This window comes from Natator depressus, chromosome 12, assembly GCF_965152275.1.
Source record: "Natator depressus isolate rNatDep1 chromosome 12, rNatDep2.hap1, whole genome shotgun sequence".
NCBI classification, from domain to species: domain Eukaryota; kingdom Metazoa; phylum Chordata; order Testudines; family Cheloniidae; genus Natator; species Natator depressus.
The window spans coordinates 4,466,155-4,482,562 of NC_134245.1; the positions used below are offsets into that span (position 1 = coordinate 4,466,155).

The window sequence follows — 16,408 nt, forward strand, 5'->3', positions numbered from 1 at the left end:
CCCAGCCATCACTATGTGATTTGCTAGTTTCAGAGTAGCAGCCGTGTTAGTCTGTATCCGTAAAAAGAAAAGGACGACTTGGGGCACCTTAGAGACTAACAAATTTATTAGAGCATAGCACCCTCGCTCAGCACCCCCCCCAGCTCCGCGCTCCCCCTCGCTCAGCACCCCCCCAGCTCCGCGCCCCCTCGCTCAGCCCCCCCCAGCTCCGCGCCCCCCGCCCCCCCTCGCTCAGCACCCCCCAGCTCCGCGCCCCCCGCCCCCCCCGCTCAGCACCCCCCAGCTCCGCGCCCCCCGCCCCCCCCGCTCAGCACCCCCCCCAGCTCCGCGCCCCCCGCTCAGCACCCCCCCCCGCTCCGCGCCCCCCGCCCCCCCCGCTCAGCACCCCCCAGCTCCGCGCCCCCCACCCCCCCCGCTCAGCACCCCCCCAGCTCCGCGCTCCCCCTCGCTCAGCACCCCCCCCAGCTCCGCGCCCCCCGCCCCCCCCGCTCAGCACCCCCCCCAGCTCCACGCCCCCCGCCCCCCTCGCTCAGCACCGCCCCCCAGCTCCGCGCCCCCCTCGCTCAGCACCGCCCCCCAGCTCCGCGCCCCCCGCCCCCCCTCGCTCAGCACCGCCCCCAGGTCCGCCCCCCGCTCAGCACCCCCCCCAGCTCCGCGCCCTCCCCTCGCTCCGCACTCCCCCAGCACCCCCAGCTCCGCGCCCCCACCCACCCCCCCGGCTCCTCCCAGAGCCCCGCCGGGCGGTCCCTCACCTGCGGGCCGGAGGCGGCACGGGGCAGCGGGCTGGGGCAGTGAAGTCCAGCGGCCCCGTCTCGCTCCCGGGCGCATCCTCGCGGGGCGGGGGCGGGGGCGCGCTCCCGCGGGGCAGAGAGGGAGGAGGGGGCGCGCTCCCGCGGCGCCGGGCTGAGTGCTGGGCGCGGCCCCTCTCTGGCAGTGCACGCCGCAGCGCGCGCCGCTCAGGCTCTGCGGGAGACACTCTGCCCACCCCGGCAGTTCGCGCGCATGCGCGGAAGGGTGGGGCTCTTAATCCTTAAAGGAGCCGCGTCCAATTTCACAGGCCCTGCGCTAGGCCGCCAGCAGCGGCAGGGGGAGCCCGCGGGCGGGTTACAGTAGGACCCACAATAAAAGAGTGGGGGACCAGGGCCAGATCCACAGACTGGCACCCGCGCAGCCTCTCTCCCGGCCCTGCACAGGGCACAGTGACCCTGCAGCACAGCCCGCAGCCAGGACTCGCAGCCCCCCAAGACTTTGCTGGGCACTACCCACCAGTGCATGGCGCTGACCCCAGGGATAACGCCACCTCCCTCGCCCCCACCTGGCACTGACCCCTGGGGCTGCACCCCCCAACCTGCCCTTCTGCGCCCAGCACTCCCCCAGACACACTTCCCACCTCAGCCCCCATACACCCCGTCTCAGAACCCCCCACCCCCGTCTCACCCTTCCCCCACACCCAGCCTCAGTGTCTCCACCTACACATCCCACCTCAGCGCATCCCCACACAGCCAGCGTCAGCATCCCACCCCACATACACCCCACCTCTGAGCCCCGGCCCCCCACTCAGCCTCAGTACCCCAGGTACAACCTGCCTCGCCCTCCCCCAACACCCCACCGCTGTGCCCTCCCTCAGAGCCCGCCTCACCACCGACCCATTGTGACACTGTACCTCGAAGCAGCGCCCTGGAACCCCCATATTCACCACTGTCCTATAATTATATGTTTTGTACAAAGTATATCTTGTGAGGTATAATTTTTAAAATCTTGATCCACTGAACATGAATGGCCTGTTGGATTGGGTGTGTGATCAGTGTATATGAAGCTATTCAGCATTGCTATGTGTGTTACTGAAATAGGTCTTTCAGTTGCAACCAAGGAGTAGCCATCACTGGCCAGACAGGCGTTAATGACTCATCAACACCCAATCCGGTATCCTAGAGACTCCCCATGGGGGCGGACTAATCCGGTTACAACAAGGATCTTTCTAGCAGCTGGAAGAAAGTATAAAAGGGGGAGAGTGGTCATCACTTGGCCCTCCCCCCATCTCAAAAGCTGGAGGTACATCTGGAAGACAAAGACTTTGAACTGGGTAAGGGCTTGTCTACACTGGCAAGTAACAGCGCTGCAACTTTCTCACTTAGGGGAGTGAAAAAACACCTCCCTGCTCGCAGCAAGTGTCAGCGCAGTAAAGCACCAGTGTAGACAGTGCCCCAGCGCTGGGAACTGCACCCCTTGTGGAGGTGGGTTTTTTAGAGCACTGGGAGAGCTCTCTCCCAGTGCTGCGTCGCGACCACAGAAGGCACGTTAAAGCACTTTAGCACTGCTGGTGTAGACTAGCCCTAAATTTGGTCCCAGGCTGGAAGGAGGTCTAGGCTGCATATTGAAGAATTGTAACCTGCTTGCACCATCTGTTAGGGTGAGAGAGTGCTTGATTCAAATCTTGCTCAGGGCATGGCTACACTTGCAGATGTAGGGCGCTGTGAGTTAAACCAGCCCTCGGAGAGCACAATAAGGAAAGCGCTGCAGTCTGTCCACACTGACAGCTGCAAGTGCACTAGTGTGGCCACATTTGCGGCTCTTGAAGCAGCATTGGGAGCAGTGCATTATGGGCAGCTATTCCACAGATCACCTCTTCCCATTCTGGCACTATGGCTTGTGGGAAGGAGGTGGTGGGATGCGGGGCATTCTGGGTCCTGTCCCAATGCCCCGTTATGCATCGCTTCGCATCCCAGCAATCCCTGTGCTTCCATCCAGATTTGGTGCTGTCTTTCAACGTTTTTTGTACTGTGCGCTCTGTCTTCCCTTTTGGTCTGCGGGAATGCAGCCCAAATTGCTGAGGAGTTTGCTGATGGGTCTCACCAGCATGTCACGAATTGCAGTCGAGTTACTCCTTAAGCTACAAACTGACAGCGAGGGCTCCAACAATGATGTTGACTCACATAACGCATATGACACGAGATTGCTTGTGGCATTCACGGACATGCTCACCACTGTGGAACACCACTTTTGGGCTCAGAAAACAAGCACTGAGTGGTGGGATCACACTGTCATGCAAGTCTAGGATGACGAACAGTGGCTGCAGAATTTTCGGAAGAGAAAAGCCACTTTCATGGGACTGTGTGAGGAGCTCGCACCCACCCTGCGGCACAAGGACACGAGATTGAGAGCTGCCCTGACGGTGGAGAAGCAGGTAACTATTGCAGTCTGGAAGCCAGCAACTCCAGACAGCTACCGATCAGCCACTAACCAGTTTGGAGTGGGAAAGTCGACCATTGGAATTGTGTTGATGCAAGTTTGCAGGGCCATTAATCCTGCTCAGAAGAACCGTGATTCTGGGTAATGTGCATGACATTGTGGCTGGCTTTGCACAAATGGGTTTTCCTAACTGCGGAGGGGGGATAGATGGCACGCATATTCCAATTCTGGCACCAGCCCCCCAGCCTCCAAGTACATACATCAGAAGGGGTATTTCTCTATGGTTCTCCAAGTGCTTGTGGATCACCGTGGGCGTTTCACGGACGTTAACGCAGGCTGGCCCGGAAAGGTGCATGACGCACACATCTTTCGGAATACAGGCCTGTTCAGGAAGCTGCAAGCCAAAACTTTCTTCCCAGACCAGATCACCATAGGGGAAGTCCAAATGCCCATTGTGATCCTTGGAGACCCCGCTCACCCTTTAATGCCGTGGCTCATGAAACCCTACACAGGGAGCCTTGACAGCAGCAAGGAGCAGTTCAGCAACAGGCTGAGTCGGTGCAGAATGACTGTGGAGTGTGCTTTTGCCTGTTTAAAGGGCCACTGGCGCTGTCTGTATGGGAAGTTGGACTTGGCCGATGACAATATCCCCACGGTTATAGCCGCATGCCGTACTCTCCGTAACATTTGTGAAGGGAAGGGTGAAAGATTCACTCAGGCATGGAACTCGGAGGTTCAACACCTGGAGGCTGAATTTGACCAGCCAGAGAGCAGGGCTATTAGAGCCCAGCACGGGGCTGCAAGGATTAGGGATGCCTTGAGGGAGAAATTTGAGGCTAAAAGCCACCACTAATGTTTGGTGCCCTGCATGGCAGTGAAGTGCAGTGGTTCCGATGTTAGTAGGAATCTGTGTTTGCTACGTATGATGCACTGACTTGAGGTGACTGTTGCTTTCCTGGGCTACGGTATCTTTTACTTAATGCAATAATAAATAATATTTTCAAAGGGAAAAAATTCATTTATTGAAAAGAAAATTCATTTATTGAAAAGAAACACAACTGCTTGGGAAACAGAAAGGGCATGATATATTTGTGCTGTGTGGGATGAGGGAAGGGGGTGGGATGGGGAACGGGACAATCACAGATTTGCGTATGTCCTGTTATCATATTCAGCCTTCCTGTCTGGAGTGCCGTGCAATGAGTGCTGCACTGCTGGCTGGCTAAAATGCGTGGTGATGGGGGTTGAGTGCAGTGAGTAACCGTCATAGTTTGCAGGGCTGGGTGGTGAAGCTACAGGTGCTGGAGGCAGCTGGTGGTGATAAGACCCTGGATGTTGGGGAAGGTGGGTTGGAGGTGACATGAGGGCAAAAGGGAAAGAGTTTTGGGACAAAGGCTGCAGGGGAGGGCAGGCGTGGAAGCTACGAGCGCCTATATCGAGTCCGCTTGGCGCTCCATGATGCTTAGCAGCCGCTCTGTGCTTTGGTGCCGGCGATCCGTATTCTGCTGGCGGACCCTCCATTCACTCTCCCGCCACTCCTGCACCTTTTGATTTTCACTAAGTTCTCTGGTTCTTCGCGGACACTTCCTCATTCTTTGGAGTCTTTCAGCTGTTGATAACAAGGACGGCTGGGATCTCAAGGTTGCATCTGTAAACCCAAAATGCAACACTTAACAGAGGCAGCATTGTTCACACCAGACAGAGCAATGATTCCCTGTCAAATATAAAGGGAAGGGTAAACACCTTTAAAATCCCTCCTGGCCAGAGGAAAAACCCTTTCACCTGTAAAGGGTTAAGAAGCTAGGATAACCTTGCTGGCACCTGACCAAAATGACCAATGAGGAGACAAGATACTTTCAAAGCTGGAGTGGGGGAGAAACAAAGGCTATGTCTGTCTGTGTGATGCTTTTGCCAGGGACAGAACAGGAATGGAGTCTTAGAACTTAGTAAGTAATCTAGCTAGATATGTGTTAGATTCTGTTTTCTTTAGATGGCTGAGAAAATAAGCTGTGCTGAATGGAATGTAGATTCCTGTTTTTGTGTCTTTTTGTAACTTAAGGTTTTGCCTAGAGGGATGCTCTATGTTTTGAATCTGATTACCCTGTAAGGTATTTACCATCCTGATTTTACAGAGGTGATTCTTTGACCTTTTCTTCTATTAAAATTCTTCTTTTAAGAACCTGATTGCTTTTTCATTGTTCTTAAGATCCAAGGGTTTGGGTCTGTGTTCACCTATGCAAATTGGTGAGGATTTTTATCAAGCCTTCCCCAGGAAAGGGGGTGTAGGGTTTGGGGAGGATTTTGGGGGGAAAGATGTTTCCAAGCGGGCTCTTTCCCGGTTATATATCTGTTAGACGTTTGGTGGTGGCAGCAATAAAGTACAAGGGAAAAAGGAAAATAGTTTGTACTTTGGGGAAGTTTTAACCTAAGCTGGTAAAAATAAGCTTAGAGGGTTTTCATGCAGGTCCCCACATCTGTACCCTAGAGTTCAGAGTGGGGAAGGAACCTTGACATGGTAGCAGAGCAGTGGGATTAACTTGAAATCATTTTGAGATCAATTTGAGACTTTTTGAACCAGAAGCACAGATTTTAAAAGGAAATTTTTTTTCCTTTGGGCTACTGGAAAGCAGGTATTAAGCTGAAAGCAGTTAGAGGGTTTTTTTTTCTCTGCTTGGGAGCCAGAGCAGAGACAAAAGGGGATTGTCTTTTGTGAGCTGGAGTTTTCTCTACCTAAAGGCAGGGTAGTTAACCTCCTGCAGGGAAATTCACAAGTCTTCACAGACCTGAAGTTGTTTTTTTACCTAAGAGCAACTAGAGGGGTTTTCTGCCTATTTACCTGGAGACAAAGGTGCTAGGTTTTTTTTAAAAGGATTTTTCTGTAGGCTGACAATCATTATCAGAGACCATAGGTATCTGGACAGCACAGCTAAATTTTACAAGCCAAGTTTTTTTTTTTTGTTTTCTTTCTAACTCTTGGGTGTAACGTTAGTTAAAAACAGAGAGGTTAGGATGACAGACTGCACTGTTCAACAGAAGCTGGAATTAGCCAAATTTGAGGCTGAGGAAAGACAAAAGGAACATGAAAGACGGGTAGAACTCAGACAGACGGAGATGGATGCACAAGTGACCAAAGAAAAAGAAATGGAGGCTGCCCACAGGAGAGAAATGGAGGCAAGGGAAAAAGAAATAGATGCAAGGGGCAAAGAACTGGAGGAGAAGGAAAAAGAGAGGAAGCATGTGGAGGAGGAGAAGGAAAAAGAGAGGAAGCATGCACTGGAGATGGAGAAGGCAAAGGCTCAGCAGAATATACCAACAAACCCTAGCAATCCTTCTCCAGGTACCACTTCCCATCCCAGAAAGTTCCCCACCTACAATGCAGGCGATGATACCGAGGCCTTCTTAGAAAACTTTGAAAGGGCCTGCCTTGGGCACAGCATCTCTACAGACCAATACATGGTAGAGCTGAGGCCGCAGCTCAGTGGACCCTTAGCTGAGGTGGCGGCTGAAATGCCTAAGGAACACATGAACCAGTATGAACTGTTTAAAAACAAGGCGAGAGTCAGAATGGGGCTAACACCCGAGCATTCCCATCAGCGGTTCAGAGCCCTAAGGTGGAAACCAGACGTGTCATTTACCTGACATGCCTACCACATTGTGAAACATTGGGATGCCTGGATATCGGGAGCAAGTGTTAAATCTCCAAAAGATTTGCCCTTCCTAATGCAAATGGAGCAGTTCTTAGAGGGTGTTCCTGAGGAAATAGAAAGATACATCCTTGATGGGAAGCCCAAAACTGTAATCGAGGCAGGGGAGATTGGAGCCAAATGGGTGGAAGTGGCAGAAAAGAAAAAAACTGGTTGCAGTTGGAGCAGATACCAGAAGGGACAACCTCAGACCACACCCTACTACCGGGGGCAGCCCAAGGACCCACCTACTCCCCAAGGAACCCTCCAGCCACCTTATTGTCCCACCACACCCTTCTCCAGCAACCCACCTCGCCCCAGTGACCCGTCAGCTGGACGATGTTTTAAATGTAACGAGCAAGGGCATGTTAAGGCCAACTGCCCCAAGAACCCCAACAGATTACAGTTCATTGCACCGGAATCACACCAGAGGTCCTCAGGCCCAGATACCTCCCAGATACCCTCAGAGCGGAGGGAAACTGTGAGTGTGGGCAGGAAGAAGGTCACCGCATGGAGGGACACTGGCGCACAAGTGTCGGCTATCCACGCTTCCTTAGTGGACCCCAATTTAATCGACCCAGAGATCCAAGTGACGATTCAACCCTTCAAGTCCAACTCTTTCAATTTGCCTACAGCCAAGTTGCCTGTCCAGTGCAAAGGCTGGTCAGGAATGTGGACTTTTGCAGTCTATGATGATTATCCCGTCCCCATGCTGTTGGGGGAAGACTTGGCCAATCGTGTGAAGCTAGCCAAGAGGGTGGGAATGGTCACTTGCAGCCAGGCTAAACAAGCCGTCACGCCTAGCTCTGTTCCGGAAACTTCTACCAGGACCCGGTCAGAGGTGATGGACCCGGACCCCAGGCCAATGTCTGCAACAGCAGTAGTGGATCCAGTCCCAGAGACCCAGACAGAGCCAGAACCGGAACCGGAACCAGCGGAACAACTAGCACCAGACCCATTGCCAGCACTGAATCCAGTACTTGCAACCTCAACACCAGAGGGCCCCACCGAACCTGAACTGGCAGCAGCCCGTAACCCTACACAAGAGGCTCAGCCGGAGCCTGAACCCCAACACAGTGCACCAGCGGAGAGCGGTTCACAGTCCACGGAAACAGCCCCATCCCCTACATCGCTTCCAGAGGGACCAAGCCTAGGTCCACAATCCAATGAGGAACTGATGTCTCCAGCGTCAAGGGAACAGTTCCAGACCGAACAGGAAGCAGATGAAAGCCTCCAGAGAGCTTGGACGGCGACACGGAGCAACCCACCGCCTCTCAGCTCTTCTAATCGATCCAGGTTTGTTGTAGAAAGAGGACTTTTATACAAGGAAACTCTTTCTGGTGGACACCAGGAAGACTGGCATCCTCAGAGACAGTTGGTAGTTCCAACTAAGTACCGGGTCAAGCTCTTGAGCTTAACCCCCGATCATCCTAGTGGCCATGCTGGGGTGAACAGGACCAAAGACCGTTTGGGGAGGTCATTCCACTGGGAGGGAATGGGCAAAGATGTTTCTACCTATGTCCAGTCTTGTGAGGTATGCCAAAAAGTGGGAAAACCCCAAGACCAGGTCAAAGCCCCTCTCCAGCCACTCCCCATCATTGAAGTTCCATTTCAGCGAGTAGCTGTGGATATTCTGGGTCCTTTTCCGAAAAAGACACCCAGAGGAAAGCAGTACATACTGACTTTCATGGATTTTGCCACCCGATGGCCAGAAGCAGGAGCTCTAAGCAACACCAGGGCTAAAAGTGTGTGCCAGGCACTAGCAGACATTTTTGCCAGGGTAGGTTGGCCCTCTGACATCCTCACAGATGCAGGAACTAATTTCCTGGCAGCAACTATGGAAAGCCTTTGGGAAGCTCTTGGGGTAAATCAATTGGTTGCCACCCCTCACCACCATCAAACAAATGGCCTGGTGGAGAAGTTTAATGGAACTTTGGGGGCCATGATACGTAAATTTGTAAATGAGCACTCCAGTGATTGGGACCTAGTGTTGCAGCAGTTGCTCTTTGCCTACAGAACTGTACCACACCCCAGTTTAGGGTTTTCACCATTTTAACTTGTATATGGCCGTGAGGTTAAGGGGCCATTACAGTTGGTGAAGCAGCAATGGGAGGGATTTACACCTTCTCCAGGAACTAACATTCTGGACTTTGTAACCAACCTACAAAACACCCTCCGAACCTCTCTAGCCCTTGCTAAAGAAAACCTACAGGATGCTCAAAAAGAGCAAAAAGCCTGGTATGATAAACATGCCAGAGAGCGTTCCTTCCAAGTAGGGGACCAGGTCACGGTCTTAAAGGCGCTCCAGGCCCATAAAATGGAAGTGTCGTGGGAAGGGCCATTCATGGTCCAGGAGCGCCCGGAGCTGTTAATTATCTCATAGCATTCCCCACCTCAAACCGAAAGCCTAAGGTGTACCATATTAATTCTCTAAAGCCCTTTTATTCCAGAGAATTCAAGGTTTTTCAGTTTACAGCCCAGGGAGGAGATGATGCTGAGTGGCCTGAAGGTGTCTACTACGAAGGGAAAAGTGCTGGTGGCGTGGAAGAGGTGAACCTCTCCATGACCCTTGGGCGTATGCAGCGACAGCAGATCAAGGAACTGTGCACTAGCTACGCGCCAACGTTCTCAGCCACCCCAGGACTGACTGAACAGGCATACCACGTCATTGACACAGGTAATGCTCACCCAATTAAAGTCCAACCTTACCGGGTGTCTCCTCAAGCTAAAACTGCTATAAAACGGGAGATCCAGGATATGTTACAGATGGGGGTAATCCGCCCCTCTGAAAGTGCATGGGCATCTCCAGTGGTTCTAGTTCTCAAACCAGATGGGGAAATATGTTTTTGCATGGACTACCGTAAGCTAAATGCTGTAACTCACCCAGACAACAATCCAATGCCACGCACGGATGAACTATTAGAGAAACTGGGATGGGCCCAGTTCATCTCGACCTTGGACTTAAGCAAGGGGTACTGGCAGGTACCGCTAGATGAATCCGCCAAGGAAAGGTCAGCCTTCACCACCCATGTCGGGCTGTATGAATTTAATGTACTTCCTTTCAGGCTGCGGAATGCACCCGCCACCTTCCAAAGACTTGTAGATGGTCTCCTAGCGGGATTAGGAGAATATGCTGTCGCCTACCTTGACAATGTGGCCATATTTTCGGATTCCTGGGCAGAACACCTGGAACATCTATGAAAAGTCTTTGAGCGCATAAGGGAGGCAGGACTAACTGTTAAGGCTAAGAAGTGTCAAATAGGCCTAAACAGAGTGACTTACGTTGGACACCAGGTGGGTCAAGGAACTATCAGCCCCCTACAGGCCAAAGTGGATGCTATCCAAAAGTGGCCTGTTCCAAGGTCAAAGAAACAGGTTCAATCCTTCTTAGGCTTGGCCGGTTATTACAGCCGATTTGTACCGCACTACAGCCAAATTGCCACCCCACTGACAGACCTAACCAAAAAGAAACAGCCAAATGCCGTTCAGTGGACCGAAGAGTATCAGAAGGCCTTTAACCAGTTTAAAGCGACACTCATGTCTGACCCTATACTAAGGGCCCCAGACTTTGACAAACCGTTCCTGGTAACCATAGATTTGTCCGAGCGTGGTGTGGGAGCAGTTTTAATGCAGAAAGGACCGGATCAAGAATTCCACCCTGTAGTGTTTCTCAGCAAGAAGCTGTCTGAGAGGGAAAGGAACTGGTCAATCAGTGAAAAGGAATGTTACGCCATTGTCTATGCTCTGGAAAAGCTACGCCCATATGTTTGGGGACGGGGTTTCCACCTGCAAACTGACCATGCTGCGCTACGGTGGCTTCATACCGCCATGGGAAATAACAAAAAACTTATGGGGTGGAGTTTAGCTCTCCAAGATTTTGATTTCGACATCCAACACATCTCAGGAGCGTCTAACAAAGTGGCTGATGCACTCTCCCGTGAAAGTTTCCCAGAATCAACCGGTTAAAATCGTCCTTGAGATGCGGAAAATATTGTTAGTCTTTATATACTTGGTAGTATATTTAGAGGTGCATGTGTCTTATTAACTCTGTTTTCTCCTAGAGCTCCAGGAAGAAATCACAGTCAGCGTTTCACCCTAGCTGTGATTTGGTGGGCGTGTCAAATATCAAGGGAAGGGTAAACCCCTTTAAAATCCCTCCTGGCCAGAGGAAAAACCCTTTAACCTGTAAAAGGTTAAGAAGCTACGATAACCTCGCTGGCACCTGACCAAAATGACCAATGAGGAGACAAGATACTTTCAAAGCTGGAGTGGGGGAGAAACAAAGGCTATGTCTGTCTGTGTGATGCTTTTGCCAGGAACAAAAAAAGGAATGGAGTCTTAGAACTTAGTAAGTAATCTAGCTCGATATGCGTTAGATTCTGTTTTCTTTAAATGGCTGAGAAAATAAACAGTGTTGAATGGAATGTAGGGGGTGCTTTAATGCACTGTAACTCGCAAGTGTAGCCAAGCCCTTAGTCTGTTTAAATTAGAATTCAGACCTCAATGTTTTGTGTCTTTTTGTAACTTAAGGTTTTGCCTAGAGGGATTCTCTATGTTTTGAATCTAATTACCCTGTAAGGTATTTACCATCCTGATTTTACAGAGGTGATTCTTTTACCTTTTCTTTAATTAAAATTCTTCTTTTAAGAACCTGATTGCTTTTTCATTGTTCTTAAGATCCAAGGGTTTGGGTCTGTGTTCACCTATGCAAATTAGTGAGGATTTTTATCAAGCCTTCCCCAGGAAAGGGGGTGTAGGGTTTGGGGAGGATTTTGGGGGGAAAGACGTTTCCAAGTGGGCCCTTTCCCGGTTATATATCTGTTAGATGCTTGGTGGTGGCAGCAATAAAGTCCAAGGCAAAAAGGAAAATAGCTTGTACCTTGGGGAAGTTTTAACCTAAGCTGGTAAAAATAAGCTTAGGAGGTTTTCATGCAGGTCCCCACATCTGTACCCTAGAGTTCAGAGTGGGGAAGGAACCTTGACACCCCCGTACTTAAAGACAAGCACAGTCTACACAATAGCAGAAATTGCTGTCCCAAAGTGAGCGCACCTAACTCAGAGGAGCCCCAAAATGGTGAGCAAGCACAGGGGCAAAGCAGACTGATTGTTTCACGGCCCTACTGTCCTCTGGGGTTCTGTGCCTTGGGGAGAGCCAACAGTGGCAGGGGGGGCCCTATTCTAAACACTGTCCCCACATTTTCCACAGGCGTTCGTCCTGGAAGATATCTCGCTGCTGAGGGTGACCTGGGAAGCAAGGGAGGGTCTTCTACTGCAAGGCAGCTTCCACCCTGGCCCATCTGCAGCTTGCCTGTGTGCAGCAATGGTCCCCCCGCCCCTCACGGCACAGTGTCGTGGACAAGTTAGCCTTACTGGGACAGGACCACAGTGGCTCTCCCGTGAAACCTGCGCAAGCACATTGCCCAAGTTCTGGATGAGACCTTTGAAGAGATCACTGAGGCCGATTACCGCGATGTGAGAGAGCACGCCAACACCCTATTCCGCATCTAGGCATGCATGCGGCCCTAACCATCCTCGCCCCAAGAGCCCGCACCAAACAACTTCCTTCCCAAAATAAAAACTGCTTACCGGGAACCTCCTCTGGTGTTTGTCCTTCCCCAAGCACCAGCTGTCATGACTGGCTACCTTCCTCCTGGCTTGAGAACAGCTCCTGTCTGCATGCATCTAGGGATACCAGTGTGTCTTCCTCCGCCTCAGCACTCTCACTCCCGCTTTGCTGCTCCTCCTCCTGCCTTGTTGAACTGGGCTCCAAAGCGTCCATGGTGGTACTCGGAGTGGAGGTGGGGTCACCCCCGAGTATCGCATCCAGCTCTTTGTAGAAACGGCAGGTCGCGGGGGCAGCACCGGAGCGGCTGTTTCCTTGCGGGCTTTGCTGTAGGCATTCCGCAGCTCCTTCACTTTAACCCTGCACTGCAGTGGGTCCCGGTCATGGCCCCTTTCCATCATGGCCCTTGATATCTGCCCGAAGGTATCATAATTCCTACAGCTGGAGCACAGCTGGGACTGGACAGCTTCCTCCCCCAAAACACTGATGAGGTCCAGCACCTCGCCATTGCTCCATATTGGGGCTCGCCTGGCGCGTAGAGGCATGGTCACCTGGAAAGATTCGCTGAGAGCACTCCACGCCTGGCTGAGCAAACAGGAAGGGGATTTTCAAAATTTCCAGAGAATTTAAAAGGCAGGTCTGATGATTGGTCACCTGAGGGCAGGGCAGGGCAGTAGAGTTCAAAGCGATGACCAGACTGGCTAGAACAAGCATTGTGGGACACTTCTAGAAGCCAATCAGAGTGCATTAACAGACCAGGGCATCCACGCTGGCGCCACGGTGCTCCAGCCGGGGTGCAGCAAGCGTTACGCTTCTCGTGGAGGTGGATTACCAGGGGCGCTCCAGCCGTGGAGTCCGAGTGCTCTACTTGCCTTGCCAGTGTGGATGCGTCATGAATTACGGCGCCCGGGGCTGCTTTAATGCACTGTAACTCGCAAGTGTAGCCAAGCCCTTAGTCTGTTTAAATTAGAATTCAGACGTCAAATTTATTTATATTTCTCAGATAATGGACTTTGATCTCTATGCCTGCTACTTATAATCACTTAAAATTTGTCTGTAGTTAATAAATTTTATATTTTACCTAAAACAGTGTCTTTAGGTTGAAATGCTTGGGAAACCTCAGCTCAGACTACAAAGGCTAGTGTGTGTCCATTCCACACTGAGGGAGTGGCAAACTAGGTAATGAGTTTAACTGGTCAGACTTCTGACCAGTACAAAACGGTACAGTTCTGGGGTGTAAGACTGGAGAACTGGGGGGAATTGGCTGAAGCCTCCCTCTTGATGTATCGTTCATGAGTGGCTGGGAGATCATTCACATAACTCAGCTGTGTCCCTGCCTGTAGATGGCTGTGTGGGTGCAGTGACTATCGGAGGCTCGTAGCTTGACATGAGCATCACAGGGAGGGGCAGCCCAGGTTGGTGGGTTTGGAGGACTCTCTGGTCCCATGGTCCAGGTTGCACTGCAGGGACCCTGTCACACTTCATACACCCTGCCTCTATCACACCCCACCTCAACATCCCCCACTCACACCCCACCTCTGTACCCTCCCCATATTCTGCCTCCACATCCCCCCATACAACTTGTCTCAGCACCCCCCCACACCACCTCTGTGCCCCCCACATACACCCTCCTCTTCAGCACCCCCGGCCTCAGTACAGACATACCTGTGCTTGCTCCAATTGAAAAATAGAAGCATAGCCCCAACTGCATGGGTGGCAGGAGAGATGAGCCAACCCAAGTGTCACGTTATTGACTTGAACTGGGACCATATAGAACATGGTTGCAACCAAGGTCCTGTAGTGGCACCAAATCTTTTATAAAGGGGGTCAAATAAGGTGTCTCAGACAAGGTTATGGTTTGCTGGTTATGATTATGTTGTCTATATGTGTGTATCGTTTTTGTAGTTAAAGTTATGAATATTGGCTCTATACGGTCTGCATTTCAAACTTATGCTATGCTTCTGGGTGACACCACAGACAAGTTGGTGTCAGCTCTGCCTAGCCTACTTGATGGCCCATTAAGGACCATCAGCTATACTACTGACCCATTGAGAGAAGGCAGACACGCCTTGTGACTCAGCAAAGTATGCAGGGACTTGCCCATGTGACTCCAAACTCCATTTTGCTGTAATTTTGCACAGTAAGAACAAAGAGGTGTTCTTACACCTTGAAAAGACTATAAGGATATGCCTCATCTCCATCTGGTCTTCAGTCCTGCTTCTTATCTCTGGAGGGACTTTGCTACAAACGGAAGCTCTAAACGAAGGACCCATCCCAGCTGTGGATGTTCTCCAGCGACTTGATTTGAAGCTGCCGTTTATTCTATCACTGCTACAAGCCTGAACCAAGACCTTGGCCATTACCGTATGTCATTGATTCCATTTAACCAATTCTAGCTCTCATCTATATCTTTTTCCTTTTATGAATAAACCTTTAGATTCTCAAGGATTGGCAACAGCATGATTTGTGGGTAGGATCTGACTTGTATATTGACCTGGGTCTGGGGCTTGGTCCTTTGGGATGGAGGGAACCTTTTTTCTTTTACTAGGGTATTGGTTTTCATAACCATCTGTCTCCATAACGGGTGGCACTGGTGGCGATACTGGGAAACTGGAGCGTCTAAAGGAATTGCTTGTGTGACTTGTGGTTAGCCAGTGGGGTAAAACCAAAGTCTTCTCTGTTTGGCTGGTTTGGTTTGCCTTGGTGTGCAAAGGAACCCCAGTCTTGGGCTGTGACTGCCCTGCTTTAAGCTATTTGTCCTGAATTGGCACTCGCAGTTGGGTCCCGCCAGAACCAGCCTCATTACACCAAGTACATACCTAAGGCTTCAGATGGGATTGTAAGTGGGGTGGTTTGCCCGGCCCACTACCCCGTAGCCGTGACTACACTTCTACGTAGATTGCGGTACCTCGATCAGAGTTAGTGCAGGTATGGCCACCTGAGCTGGAAATTACACCTCCAGTGCCAGCATAAAAACACTGGGGCTGCGTTAGCAGTTCGTAATGACAACACACATGAATTACTCCCCTTCCAGAAAGTGCATGGAAGGGATGTTGAAATGCCCTTTCTATAGTGTTGCTAACTCTGCAGCGAAGCTTGTGATAGTTGGTATGTTTCAGAAAGCCCCAGCTCCTGTGTCATGTGATTACATGAGAATCTCGGCTTCTTTAAAAAATAAATAAATAAGTTTTTAGCCTTTGCGAGTGCAGCTAAAAGCTTGAAAACATGACCCGAGCATGACCTCAGGCTCAGAGACCAGAAAGCAAAGAAAAAGATCCAACTTTTTATTTTTTAAAACCTCCTGCATTTTAAGACAAGCCAATGATTTTGGGGCAGGTTGATCATTTCTGAACCCTGTGGGTTGGCCACTCCCTTTTGCCCAGTGCTGCAGCAGATGTGTGTAGGGTACACCTTTCAACTGGTCCCAATTGTGCAGGACATCCCACATCTGGTCCTGATTTTTAAAGTCGTCCCGTGGTCCCTCATTGCCATTGCAAAGTACCTGATTCAGGCCATTCAGCTGCTGCTGTCAGTTCCCCTTTCTCTCCCCTCCCCTCAGCTGGCTGTGTGGTGTGCTAGGACGCTGGGGACACTTGCCCTTACAGGGAGTCACTCGCAGTGCAGGGGCAGCAGTTAGCAGCTTCTCTGCAGGGAGCAGAGCCAGGCTTTGGTCCCCACGGCTGGCACTTAGCAGGCCCTGCCTTTGGGCAGCGGGAGGAGTGAAGGTGGATGGGTGGGTTGGTTGGTTTTGGAAGGGAGGTTGGGTAGTTTTATCTGCCCGTCTCAGGAGGACTTCATGATGATGGTGGTGAAGCAGTGGAACGGGTTACCGAGGGAGGTGGTGGAATTTCCATCCTTAGAGATTTTTAAGGCCCGCCTTGACAAAGCCCTGGCTAGGATGATTTAGTTGGGGATTGGTCCCGCTTTCAGCAGGGGGTTGGACTAGATGACCTCCTGAGGTCCCTTCCAACCCTGA

The 16,408-nt window shown here is 51.4% G+C and overlaps 1 protein-coding gene across 1 annotated transcript in view; it reads right to left on the reverse strand.

Annotated features, from left to right (window-relative positions):
* GFOD2 (Gfo/Idh/MocA-like oxidoreductase domain containing 2) overlaps positions 1–883 on the reverse strand; it is a 44,023-nt gene extending 43,140 nt beyond the window's left edge. The window contains exon 1 of the mRNA XM_074968384.1: positions 753–883. The gene's annotated coding sequence lies outside the window, so the exon portion shown is untranslated. The remainder of the gene's footprint in view (positions 1–752) is intronic.
* Between the last annotated feature and the right edge of the window lie 15,525 nt (positions 884–16,408).